Below are 14,590 nucleotides of genomic sequence, written 5' to 3' on the forward strand. Positions count from 1 at the left end.
CATATGGGTAACTCCCATTTTGTAGCATGGAGGACACATTATAGCAAGAATGTTGTTATACGGAGAAGCTCTCATTTTCATGGAATGGGAAACATAAGATTAAGGTAGCAAACCAAGATGAAGTTCTTTTGTTCATGCAATTACTCCAATGGCAAAATTACAAATCTCGTAATGTACAAGGTTTAGTTCATTATGCCTTTGGTGAAGTGTGTTAAAAGGCCAGTTGATACTATGACAAACACAAAATTTAAGAGACCTCGTTTAATTCTGGGCTCTCCTCCATTAGAAGAAATCTGCTAGTAGCTCGTTAACGGTGTATGACAAGGTTGTGGGACAGAGTACAAGCCAGTCCTTTAATACTGGCCACTAACTTCTCAATAAATGTCTTCATTTATTGGTCGGTTGATTTTGAGAAGATTTGCAATTTGTTCTCATTGAGGGATATTTATGGGATTGTTTAATGTGTTACCAATTTGGCAGGACATGCGCTTTTAAACTAATGTAAATCTTTAAGTAAATGAAGAAAGCTCCGAAGTTGGAATTTCAAGTGCCCGAGATCACAGCTGGTTTTCTGTTTGGGACTCTTCATCACACTGGCTGAGAGAGGCTGACAAGAAACTACCTTTTTTCTTCAATGCCTGCCATCTTCTTGGGAGGAAATCTAGGGCAGAGGGTGGAGCTTTATTTCTAGGTCAACAGCTGCCAAGGTTGACCCCAAACAGCTTCATGACAAGGGCGTTAAGTGTTTGGAAATGCATAGCAGCACTTTTGGTTTTTAAAAATGGCCCCGGAGGTGGTGGTAATGGACATGGTTGGCAGTGTGTGCTTGGGGGATCAGGGAAGCAAACAGGGAGTTGAATAGTTCCACCCAGCAAATAAGGGTTCTTCCCCAAATGCCAATCACCCTGCTGAGAAACATTGCAGACTTATTCTGGGGAGTCAGTGCTTTGGCCTTTGGGTTTTATAGAAAATCCAAAAGCTTTTAGGCAATAAGTGATTTTTAAGTCTCTACTTCATAATGAGAGAAGAGCCTAGAGTTCATAGCCCGACTCAGTTCTCCCGTAGTGATGTGTGTAACCTCGGCCTAGTTACTTAGCCGCTCTCTACTTCACTTCCTCATCAGTTAAATGAGGATAATCTTAGTAGTTATGAAGAGAAAATGAGTGAATGCATTTAAAGCACATAATAGGCACTCAAAACTGCTGGCCATGGTTATTTTTTTTCCTCATTCTTCTTGGGAACATTTGCCATTGCCCGGCAATTAACGCAGAAACATCACTCTGACATGGGAACTCTCTGGAAGAGTCCAACAATATTTTCTCTGGGATGAGACAAATTCCTGTGACGCCAAGTCAATGCAAAAATAAAAATAAAAAAAGGACAAAAGGGATCATTGTAAGACAACAGAGGACATCATAAATATAACTGACTTTCTGATGTTTGTCTAGGGGTTGGCAAATTCTAGTCCTTAGATGAAAGTCTGTTTTGTAAACAAAGTTACATTGGAACAGCTGTTTGTTCACATATTGGCTATGACGGCTTTCCTATAGCTGGATTGAGTTGTTGCAACAGCCGAATTGAGTTGTTGCTTCAAAGCATAAAATATTTACTGTGTAGTCCTTTACAGAAAATGTTTGCTGACCTGTGGTCTATCACATAATTTACCTTATGCTATGGCCACTTACCACTGTTACCTGGTGGCCATTTCTAAACATAGTTCAAAAAGATAAAAACAAAGGGTTTCTACAGGGACAATAATACTGATGATAATAGCTAACATGCATTTGCTTACTATGGCCAGGTGCGCTTCTAAGTATTTTACAGGTCTTAAACCCTTTCAAATAAGTACCTAAAATAATGCTTGTCAGTACCGCCCTCAAGTTTATTCAGCTAGCTACTGGCAAAATCAGCCTGTGAACCCAGGCAATAGCCAGATGTTGAGGAGAGACTTTTAAATGTGATCAATTTATGGTAAGAAGAATCTAGGAAACGATACTTGGGCAAAGGAGAGTTTAATTATCTTGGAATTTGCTTTAAGATGTAAAATAAATTCATTATCCTCAGATCAGTGTACAAATTCAATACAATCCCAATAAAAATATCAAATGGGAATTTTAAAAGTCAAATTTAAGCTCATTTAAAGTTTATTTGTAATGGTAACTATAAGAATGGACAAGAAGTTTTTGAAAAAGAGCAATTACCTTACATGATATCAGATCATCTTATAAAATGATGGTAATCAAAACAGTTGGTTCTTGGCAGAAGAATAGATAAACAGCTTGATAGATCATCATGAAGAACACTCAATGATCTGTATGGTAAAATAATACATGACAAAGACAGAATTTTAAATCAGTGGGGAAAGGATGAAGTATCCATTTGATAAGCAGTATTGAGTGACTCGGTTTTCCATTTGAAAAATCAGTAGGGCTAGCTCCCTACGTCACCCCATAATTAAAGAAATTCTTAATTGATCAGATCAGGGCTTCCTACCAATGTGCTTCTGCACTGCTAGAGCATACGTTGGTTACAAGTGGCTTGAGTTACTGATCCCTTCAACAGTTAGGCACAACTAGTGGTGTCAGAATTCCTAGGCTTGTTGCTGTTTTCCACAATCATTCATGAGCCCAACTGCTCAGGTACCCTAGTTTTCTGTGAAAAGATTTTAATTTTTTATGAGTTTCAACAACTCTAAAAAGGTTAGGCATCAGAGAGGAACGGGAAGACACAAACACACACACACACACACGCGCGCGCACACACACACAGAGACAGAGAGGGAGAAAGAGAATATCTCCTGAGACCTTCAGAATGTCCCACTCAAGGAGTTAGCTGAGTACTGTTTAGCGTTTGTGCATGAAGAAATTGCCCACGGAGGGGAGAAACCACCAGAAAAGACTAGAAGGAACAGTGTCCAGAGCTCACAAAGATCCCAAGATGGTGCCCGTTTACAGCAACTGGAGCATAAAACCTCATACTCCACGGAACAGTGGCTACAGTACAAAGAAGGATCTCCCCTCAGTACTGTGGGAAAACTAGCCTTAGACTAAACATTTTTCTAGTCTTGCCTATCAGCTTCAAGCAAGATCTGAAAGGATCAAACAGTTTCCAAATAGCTTTACCACAGCACGGGACAAAGGTCAAAAATACTCCCTGGAGTACAAAAATATCCAGGACCCATAAAAGAAGACTTTCAATGTCTGATACCCAATAAAAAACCTACCAGGCATACAAAGAGAAGGGAACATAAATCCCACAGTGAGGAGGAAAAAAATCATTTAATCAAAATGGATTCAGAAATGAAATAGAGAAAATTAATAGGCAAGGACACTGAATGTATTGTTATAACTGTATTCCATAAGTTCACCAACGTAGAAGAAATATTGAACATGTTAAGTATAGACCTGGAAGGTATTTTAAACATCAAATTAAACTTCTAGAGGTGGAAACTACAATGTCTGAGATGAACAGTCCATTAACTGAGATTAATGGCAGATTAGATATCTCAATAGAAAATATCTGTAAACCTGGAGAGTAGCAATAGAAATCATCCGAGATAAACCCTGAGAGAAAAGTGACCAAAAACAAACCAAACAAAAAACCAATAATGACAATGACAGGACATCAGTATGACCTACTGGATACCTTTAAATGGATATATATATATATATATATATATATATATATATATATATATATATATATATATGTAATTAGAGTTCTCAAAGGAAGGGAGGAGGCAGAAAACAATATTTAAAGAAATAACAGCCCCCAATTTTACAAATATGATGAAAACTTCAGAGTCAGTAGGCTCAATGAGTCCCCTAACACAGGGAGCCATGAAATCAACTGCACCAGGTCATCAGGATATCTCATGATCAAATTTCTTAAAACGAGAGAGCAAGAGAAATCTTAAACCCAAGAAAATACATACAGACACACACATTGAAAATTTGCAAGAAATATTGGCTCATTCACAAATCTCAGGTATGAACCCCCTAGTTTAGTTCAAGAAGGTGAGGGCATGAGGACAAGGTGAGAGGGACGTGACAAATCGTACTGCAAGGCTTTGGTTCAAGTTACTTCCATCCATAAAATTCCCTTGATGGTGAGAATCCTGGGGCCATACATTTGTGTGATTCTGGGCTTGGTGGGGTCATGGTACGGATGGAGCTCCTTTGTCGGTAATTGTCTAATGTTTTTCTCCTTTGAGAAAGGATTGGACCAGTTTATCGGCTACTTGGCAAATGTGCCTTCTGGGGGAGTCAAACACTGACCCTGATAAAGCAGTGTGGATTCTTGATATGGTCGACCAGACATATAATGAGTGCAAAATACACGCGATTCTTATTTTGGTTCCCCTGTGGGGTTCAGCCATTTTAGGACTAAACCCTGCCAGTAGGATCAGCTTCCCTCTTAATAAATTGACCACGGTGTAATTTATTCTCGGAGGAAATACAATTTTGGGGCACTAGAGGTCTCCACCTTACCATACAACAAACAACATCTCAGGAAAACCTTAAAAGAACAATTTCCACGGCACAACGAGTGGGTGTCTTGTCCCTGGGGGGTAGGGTGGGAGGGGGTTGAGGAGAGGGTAATCTGTGTGACCGTGGGGCAGCTCAGTAGGTAGTTTCTACTTTCTCTTGAGTGGATGTCATCTGTTGCTGTTTTGAAATACTGACTGAAATTTGAGTAGGCTTTGCTGGACTTAGATTTTCCACTTGTTTTTCAGATTTATATCTTTGGTTGGACACCCAAAGCTTCTTAAACACTGGAAAAAACCAATAACCACGCGGTCATAATTACAAGCATTTGCAGAGAAATTCTCTTCCTCTTTGGAATTTAAACTGACTTTTTCCAAATAACAACATCCCTGTTTTTAAATTGATTACATGCCCCGTTTGCAGTTGAAAGGACCCCATGTGAGTTCAGAGAACTTTTGGGTTTATTAAGAAGAAAGGAAGAGATGCACCTCTAAAATCTGTGAGGTCAAATCAGTCTTTGAGTATGAAAAATTCTCAGATTGATAAAATTTCTTGGTAATTGTCCTTGCCAGAGGATGCTGGCAAACTACCAAGAACTGACAGGAATGCTTAGAATTCTGTCAGGTGTAAATCCCCACGTCCTCTCTCCCCTCAGAAATCAGTCAGGGTGTTTCTGACTTCCTCAAGGAGACAGGAAGCAAAGCTAAGCCTGGTTGTTCCTTCTTGTTGCCATCAGTTCCTTCTCTTCTCTCTCTAGCCTTGGTGGTCGACTGCAGTAAGAGGAAGGGAACCCTCTCTACCGTTCCGTTCCCTACGGGGTGCTTTCCAACCCTTTCCCCACTCTTGACACTCAATTCAGAAGCTGTGAGTGCCCCTCGCTATCCAAACTCTCATGGCTACTAAGGATTCATAGCGGTTAAAGGGAGACTTGGCGACTGATTCCATTATAACTAGAATCGAATGTTTGAAAACTCTCTAAAAGCCTCTGACAAAGTGCTTGTATAGTCTGTGCTTGATTAGTTCCAGCTCCAGGGGACTCCCTACCTCCCAAGGAGCCTGCCTGTCTGCCTGCCTATCTAGTTACTATCCATCTATCTATCTATCTATCTATCTATCTATCTATCTATCTACCTACCTACCTACCATGTCTTCCTGAACATAAGACCTAGCTGGACAATCATCTCTAATGCGTCTTTTGGAGCAAAAATTAATATAAGACCCAGTATTATATCATATTATATTATATTATATTATATTATATTATATTATATTATATTATATTATATTAATTTTTGCTCCAAAAGACGCATTAGAACTGATTTTCCGGCTAGGTCTTATTTTCAGGGAAACGGTATCTATCATCAGTCTATCATCGATCTATTACCTCTCTTCATTTCTCTCTGTCTCTCTCTCTACACACACACACACACACACACACACACACACACACACACACACAGTGTATGTTAAATGTCTGAGTTTAAAGTAATAAATGCAAATAATTTTAAATCTCTAGCTGTTTCTCCTTAATATATCTCAAGCAGATATGTGTACTGCTATGTCTTGATTTTTAGCCTTTGAGGTTATTTTTGTGCTTCCTACTGATGAGAATTTATTATACCTTCTCTCCCATACACATACCCTCTGCTCACCCTCTATTCGCCCAGTTAGGTTATAACTCTCAATTTGATTAATTTTGCATGTATATAATTACTGGCATGTAATTATTACAGTGGATCTATTTAATGTATTATGGTTACCTTTGCATTTTTGAACAAATTTTTATTTTATTTAGGATTAAGAATTACCTCATTTATTAATAAGCTTGGTTTTTGGTGTATCTATCACTAATTCACCCCCAAATCTTAGACAGAACTGAAATCTCTTATAATGCGCTTACGTACACCAGATATTCCCATCTGTATGTTTGGGTTTTTTCCCTAAGGGAGAACCTTTTTATAGCCCTCTGTCGTCCTGCTATAGTCTGAACTGGTTGCTCTCCAGGGCTCCACTACAGCATAGCTACTGCCTTGCAACGTCTTTTTATAATTATTCTGGAAATTGTTTTTGCTCCATTGACTCTTCAGTTGGGTCCTCTGTTTTCAAGTTCCTCTGTCTTTGTCTTTCTTGCTTAAGTTCCCTTCCCCGGTATTATAACGCCCTCCCCCCTCACACTTTTTTTTTTAAATGTAAAATACATCCTCTTGATAAAGGGTGCAGGGGAGATAAATTTTTTGAGAACTTGTGGTAATGTCTTTATTATATCCTAACACCTGAATAACAGTTTTGGTTAGTGATGGAATTTTGTGTTTAAATTTGTTTTCTCTCAGGGTTTTTGAAGACATCATTCCATTGTCTTATAGCTTTCAGTGTTACTATGAATAGTCACATGTCATTCTGTTCCCTGATCCACTGTATGTGGCCTCTTTTTTCTCTATGGAAGGTTTTTGGATCTCTCTGTCTTTCTCTCTCTGTCTGTCTGTCTCTCTCTCCAAGTCACCAGTGTTCTAAAATTTCTTTACTATGTGCTTTAATGGGGATCTTTTCACCATTAATTTTACTAGTCATCAAAATAGTCTGCTAAAACTGAAAACAGTATTTTGGTTCTGAGTGGTTTTCTTGTACTATTTCTTTCATGACTTCCTCCCCTTTGATATTTTTGTTTCTCTATTTGAAACTCCTATTATTTGGACATTGAACGTCAGGACTGAAACTTTATCTTTTTTTCTAACATTTTCTAGCTCTTCTTTTGATCTATTTTTTGGGGGATTTCTTTAACTTTATTTTCCAAACTATTGGGTTTTTTAAAAAAATTTATCTTATTAATTTTTTAAATTTACCAAATAACTTTTCTTCTTCTGAATGCTCTCTGAAATTCTTTTTTCTTTATAGCATCCAGATCTTTTCATGGGTGTAATATGGAAGCAGTACTTTCTTTTGTATCTCTGAAGATAATAATAATTGTTATCATTTAGTTTTCTCCTGTTCCCCATATTTTCTCTGTTGTCTTTGTCTTCTCACGGTTTTTTGTTTTTTTCCTGTTAGTTTGGTTTCTGTCTTTTAAGTGATAGCTTTTCTTCAAGTGCTTGGTGATTCTTAGTTATCTGTTCACATTTTGGAGAAAGAGACTAAAATGATGATTGGGAATTTTCAGTGCCTGTGATGGGTTGTCACATTGGTGGAACTCACTTAAGTTTAAAGAGGCAGGAACCCAGCCATTTCCATGAGAGTCTTAAACAGCTGGGTCTATTGGCCTTGTCTCTTGAGCAGACCGGTTTCCTCAGAAAGGAATCCCATAATCTCCAGCTATCGGAGAAATAATTGTTCTGGAAATGAAGTGAGGGAAGGTGCTGGGGTGGCAGGGGTCTCCCCATTCAATATATGGACTTTAACTTAGTCTCCCACCTTTTGACATAATGACTTATCCCCAGTCTGAAGGTCCCTGAGTTCAGATCTTTTCAAGGGAGCAAATCTTACGTCTTCTGTTGGCTGCTAGATTCAGTGGTATCTTTGCTTAATGGAGAAGGTAACCCCAGAAGACGTAACAGCTGCCTTTAAAAAGTTTCAGCCTACCCTCCCATCTTCAGCTTCATCATACACAGCTGTTGCCTTCCAGGATCTTTTGTGCACTTCGAAGTTTTGCTTCTTTCTAATCTATGGAATAAATAGGCCTCAGATTTAGGATTTCTCTCTTTACTGGGCCAAGATTTTTTCAACTGCTTTCTAGCTTCCAAAATTTTAACATCTCTCATTTCTGTTATCTCTTTTCTTGCTCACTTTGTTCTTTTAAGTAATATATCTTTCTTTTAAAAAAAAATTAAGTGAGGTTGGAAAAGAAGTGGATGAAATGCTCTGTTCAGTGCATTGTGTTTTTATTCCCTCAGACAACATAATAGCTAAAAGAGTCTTTTTATTTTAGTTGAGATATAATTCACATGTGTCTTTCTTATGTTAACTACAGTTGCTATCATTTTTACTTGTGCCAGTGTTCTGCTTTCTCTAACTTCATGACTGTTCTGATGTGACGTAATTTGGTGTCCTTCCATTTTTTTGGTAACCTTCCTCTTAATGATCTTCAGTTCTTTGAGGTCCCTCTTAAATTGCAACCCTTAAACTCTTGGCACGGCCTGATAATTTCAGCATATGGCATTATTACTGTTCCTAGATTCTCTACTTTGCCACTAACCCACTACCAGGTCTTCTGTGGGGAAGCCGAAGCCTTAGTGTACAAGTCTGGAACTAAATAAATCTTCCCAAAAGAAAGAACACAGTATACTGTAACATAGCGTTCCTCAAATTAGGAGAGTGGTAGTGGTCTGAAGGTTCTTGGTACACATTTGAAAATTTTGTGTGCATATATATATATATATATATATACACACACACATATGCATATACACATATGCATGTTATTTTGGTCTGATATCTATATATGCATATGCACGTATGCATGTTATTTTGGTCTGATTATCTATCTATCTATCTATCTATCTATCTATCTATCTATCTATCTATCTATCTATATCACAGATGACTGCCTTTTAACCAAGTATTACCATGAGATGTCAGAGCTGCGTTATCCAACACGGTAGCTACTAGACACATGTGACTGTTTAAAGTTAAAGTAAAGTGATTAAGGTGAAGAAAATTTAAATTTCGTTTCTCAGTCGCAGCCACATTTCAAATGTGCGATAGCCGCCTGTGGCTGTTGGCCACTGTTTGGTACAGTGTAGATACAGTCCATTTCCATCACAGCACAGAGTTCCGCTAGACAGTGTGAAAGCCAGAGCTTGTGCTGCACTTGTTCACGGTGACGTGGGCACCGCTGGCATTACATTGCCATGTGCTACTATCAGAAAAGAGCTGAGGTGCCCTTAAGCACTTATGACAAATGATGGTCACGTGCCTCAAGACACATAACTGATACTTCTTTGATAGTTCCAGTGGAGAAAAGCGATGGATGGATTGAGTCCTCACACCTGACCATGCTCAAACTCAGAAGAATTTGCATTGTGGTAGCCAGGACACATTTTTATCAGGAGTGGTGGTTTAAGTTCAGCCTCCCAATGTCAGTATCACATAAAGTTCATATTGTTAATTTCAGTGTTATTATTTTTGTAGTTTTATTTATGTTAACTTTTACAAATCATACTGTTCCTTTGGTTTTATAGCTGCATACGCACAATAAGGTAGAGTTCATGTAATTTTTTTTTTTTTGCTTGTTCCTATTTACATTTGATCCCCATCTTTGGTGATCAGATAGAATTATTTTTCAAATAATACTGGTCTCTAAATTATTTCTGTGGGATACATTAGTGTAACAACAATACTGATATGTTAGTGGGTGCCTGTTGTCCGTTAAGTGGTCTTCTAAGTGCTTTGCATGTGTCGTCTCATTCACTTCTCATAACAAGTCCCTGTTAGGGTACCATTATCGTCCTCACTCTACACATGAAGGGACTGAGGCACAGAGTGCTGGAGTGACTTGTCCAGGGTTAACGCATCATGTAGTGGAGAAGCAGGGATGTGAAATGGCCGTTCTGACTCCAGAGCCCACCTGCTCCACCATGGTGATGATTTGCACACCCTCACAGTGAGAAAGAGCACGGGCGTTGTAATGAAACAGCTCTTTTTTAAGACTGTGGGCAAGATATCTCACCTTTCCAAACTTCGGTGTCCTTAGGATAAAATGGGGCAGTCATGCTGTCCTCAAAGGGTTGTTCTGAGGAGTAAGGGAAATAATGTACGCAAAGCACCTCACACGGCACCTGCTACTTGGCAAAATTTTTCCATAAGGAAATCTTTTACTCCGCACTTGCCAGCTAGAGGCTGGACCAGGAAGCACTTCAGTTAATGAAGTGAATACATTCTAATGATGTATTTTTTTTCAGCGTCCATAAATACAGTTTAATTGGAACACAGTTCCATTCATTCATTGACATATCATCTATCATTTGTTTCCTGTTGCAACGGCAGAGTTGAGAGGTTGTGACTGAAACCACATAGCCCACGAAGCCTAAAATATTTACCCTCCGGCCATTTACAGAAGTATACTCACTCTGGCTTAGATGACTCTTTTCATTCCTTGGGGAAAGGTCCACTTGCCCGGGTCATATTGCTGCCTGCATGATTCTGGAACAAAATCAGAGTTCTGTTAACAGAACCCTGGGGGATGATCGCTTTTGGGAGACACGTAACAGGTGGGCTTCTTGGGAATGTTATTGTAGCTAACCTGTTTCTCTGCTGCTGTATTTTATTGCCAAACCTTCATGAGCAGAAGTGATAGAGAAGGCAGAGAACGGAGAGGCAGGAAATAGATTCCCTGTCTCCCCCGTGGGGTGTCACCCCACCTCCTGATCAGGCCCCCCTTCGAGGGTGAAACAACCTTGGGGGTGCCTGCTCCATCCCTGAATATCTTTGGCGGTTTGGGCCTCCTCGTAACCACTGTTATTTGAAAAGACATCATGAGCAGGGAAGTATTCCTGACCGCTGTCAAGCGGCGTGGTCAGCAAAGGCCTCAGGCCGGAGGCTGAAGCATCATCTGGGCCCTGGGGAGTGGGTTGGTTTGAGTTGTTGACTCCAAAAGATGTGGGAGGGCCTCTCAGGCTGGGAGGAGAAAATGAGTCAAAGTTCTGGGATAGGAATACACATCAGGTATGTAGGGAACAATGAGTCAACAGAGTCTGATGCTAGTAACTGTGTGGTGTGTTTGTAATGGTTTAGTTAATTCTCTCTCTCTCTCTCTCTCTCTCTCTCTCTCTCACACACACACACACACACACACACACACACACGAGACACGCTCAGGACTCTGGGCTCAGGGCTTATGAGGATACGTGCAGATACAAAGCAGTCAGGACTGCGCCTCATTGCTAATCCTTTTGGAGACTGGACGTGTGTCCCTGAGGAATTGAATGCATCCAGTAGCTTGAGTTCCCTGGCGCGCTTTCCGCTTGGGGGTGCTTCCGCCTCTGCCAGGACGGCTCCCTGAGTGAGTTAGAGTGAGTTCGGTGAGTAAGAGGGTCGACGCAGGACTGAGTTGAGTGTCGCCTTCAAAACCAACTTCCCGGAGCTTGGAGGACCCTTCTGTAATTCCAGGATGTTAGAGCAACTGTAGGTGTCCTCAGAATTGGTTCTCGGTCACTATTCTAGCAGTTCCCATTATGGTGACAGACCACACTCTCTACGGCGGCTTCTGTGATGGCTCTCTACCTCCTGGCTTCTGCTAGTCATCTCTTTTGCTGCCTTGTGGCTTCTGCTTTGATAACTTCTCTCTTGGCCACCAAGAAATTCTCCAAGAGAGACAATCTGATCCCAAAGTTCCGTGAATCACTGTTGGACAGAGAGCACTGACGCTTGGGCCTTGTCACCCGCCCGTCCCGCGCACTGAGAGACGGGCACTGCTGGGTGCTCACCTCCAGTCCAGTTCACTCACTCAGCAGGTATTGGCCGAGCATCTGCCTGGGTGACAGGACTGTTGACAAAGGACAGGTGACACATGCATCTGAAATCGCTCATGCAGTGGGAACAACGTGATCTTGGCTCCATTACACGTGTGTGTACAAACAAGCAGAACTCGTAGGGTGAAACAAAGTAAAAAATCTTTATGAGTTTTGCCAACTTTATTATTTTTGTCCATTTCAACTTGCTCTGTGGGGCTAATTCTTCCAACCTCTGAACTCTCATGAGTCTCAAGACTTTTCTGGTTATTTTCAGGTGATTGACAATGTCCTCAGTCACTTACAGTTTCCCCTCAAGTCTCATTTCAGGAATTGAAATGTTTGGTTCCATGGAATAATCCAAACCCACTTAAAGTAAATCTTCACCCCTTTTCCAGGTCAGGTGGGCTGCATGTGGGCTGCTCGCCGTGGGCAGGAGGGAAGCAGTCGGCTTCTTTATGCTTTGTCACTTTTCCAGGCTTTAGTCTTCTCCTTTTCCAGCTTGATAACCATGGTTTTTGCCCCACCCCCGACGCCACCCACCAAGTTAGGAGAGGAGAGGTAAAGAGTAAGGAAGGGGTGGTGGGAGAAGTCTTTATTGATTTGCACTATGGTGAATGGATTCTGGCATTTTCTGGGCCTGGTAGGTGATTAAAGCTCATGCTTTCTGTCACCAGGGTCCTTGCTGGGCCCTTCCAGACAGATGTTCTGAATACGGACACCTCTGTTTGCACTTTTTTACATGTGCACAAAACCATCTGTGTTCTGGCTGGTGCTGTGCGACTTCTCCCCGTGCATGTAGGCACTGGTGGGCGAAGCCCCAGCAGAGCGGCTGCTCCTGGGGTCTGGCTAACAGGCTCTGAGAAAACCCTGGGCAGCCTCTCTCAGGGGCCCATATCTGGTACACGGAAGCACTCACGCCTCCCCTCATTTGTCTGCATACGTAATAATAAAGAGTCCATTAAATCAGTGAAACGCTCAGTCCTTATCTTCCTAAAAGAAGCACTGATTGTTCTTTTCCGATACCTTTGACTGGGCCCCAAGGAAAAGTTCTCATTTCTCCCGGCAAGACTGAGTCTGGGCAGAAGTCCCTGTGGGAAAGGACCGGGGGTCGCCGTGACAGGGTCAGGCGTCCGTGACACTGTCTCCCAGTGCTTATTTCCCTAGAAATGGGCCAGGTAAGGCCAGGTGTGAACCTGAACTGGGTAAGTCAACTTACCCCTCTTCCTGGTCAGTAACAGGGTATAACACGGTTGGAGAGATGCCGCATCCTGGAGGAGGCAGGGTCTCATGTGCAGACATCTGGGTGCAAATCTCCTCTGGGCTACTTCCTACTGTGACCGTAAGTCACCATCTCCCTGAGCCTCACCCTCCTCATCTACTGAGTAGGTATATTAATAAGCATGTGAATGATTTCACAGGGCTCCTGTAAGGACAGAATGATATGTGTAAGTCCTTTGTGTGTTCTAATAGCCAAAGCGAATATTAATATTGTGAGTCATGCAGGAAATTTATACAGGCAACATTTAACAAAGTCAATTAGGAATTAAATGGGCATTTTGGGTACGGTGGACGGGGGGACATAAATTTGGATGTTATTATTTTTAAGAGCCAACTCTTAGAAATGTGTCCTGGGTCCTGGGGGCGGGTCTCCGGGCAATGAGAATGCTGGCTCCACGGGCAGGGGTGTGCAGGGACCCAGGACGAGGGAGAGGACTGCTGAGAGGCCAGGAGGGGCCTCAGGCTGCCTCCGGGCTGCAGAGGGTGGAATCAGTGAGTGTCTGTCTGTGTGTGGAAAGTATTGCTCATCGACCTTTTGCAGTTTCTCAGATTAGAAGCAGAAAATGTCCGCGCTAGAAGGGCCCCGAGATATTATCTTCGCTGACCCCCTTATTTGGAGGCCCCAAAAGATTAAATGACTTGGTCCAGGTTTCAGTGAACGATAAGCAGAGCCGTTTGAGAACTCAGCTGTCCCCTCAGGGCGCTTGTCCCTTCTCCTCCTCCTTCAAGTGGGTGCATTTGGTTGACATCTGTGAGCACTTTCATCTGGAAGGAGGGAAGCAGAAGCATGGCCTTCCTATAACAAGAAGGAAGACACTGTGTTCAGAACAAAGGACCCCAGCATCTGAATCGATGCTTCTGAAGTCAGGGACCTGCTTCCACTGCATTCGACGGGGTCCTCCGCGTTCATCTCTGCAGCACGTCTAGTTTTCACAATCACAAGAGCCTCAATCGAGCCATGATAATTTCATAGCACGTCTGTCAGACTGTCACCTGGCTTTTGTTACTGCCTTAAGGTAGCATGACATCTCAGTCCTTTGGCCTCCTGCAATATTTTATTTTCCTCCCCAGGCTTCTCATGTCTGGAACAGCTCAGTTTCACATGCATTTGGATATAGGTTACGGATATAGGTTAGGTTACAGTGGCACAGTGGGAAACAAAAAAAGGCAAGTAAACAGAGCAGTCCATCAAAAGTTTAGCTTTAGACTCACGTTTAATTAGAAGTTGGAGACACTAACTGCCCTGATTGTTCTTTTGTTCTGATCACCTTTTCAGGTTTCGACCCCACAACAAAATGAACACAGCTTTCTCCACGGATTCCAGCCTGAGCTCAGATTGCACGCAGCTTCCCATCTTATATCACCTTCCCCGGCCCAGGGACA

This window comes from Rhinolophus ferrumequinum (genome assembly GCF_004115265.2).
Source record: "Rhinolophus ferrumequinum isolate MPI-CBG mRhiFer1 chromosome 5 unlocalized genomic scaffold, mRhiFer1_v1.p scaffold_110_arrow_ctg1, whole genome shotgun sequence".
Classification (NCBI taxonomy): domain Eukaryota; kingdom Metazoa; phylum Chordata; class Mammalia; order Chiroptera; family Rhinolophidae; genus Rhinolophus; species Rhinolophus ferrumequinum.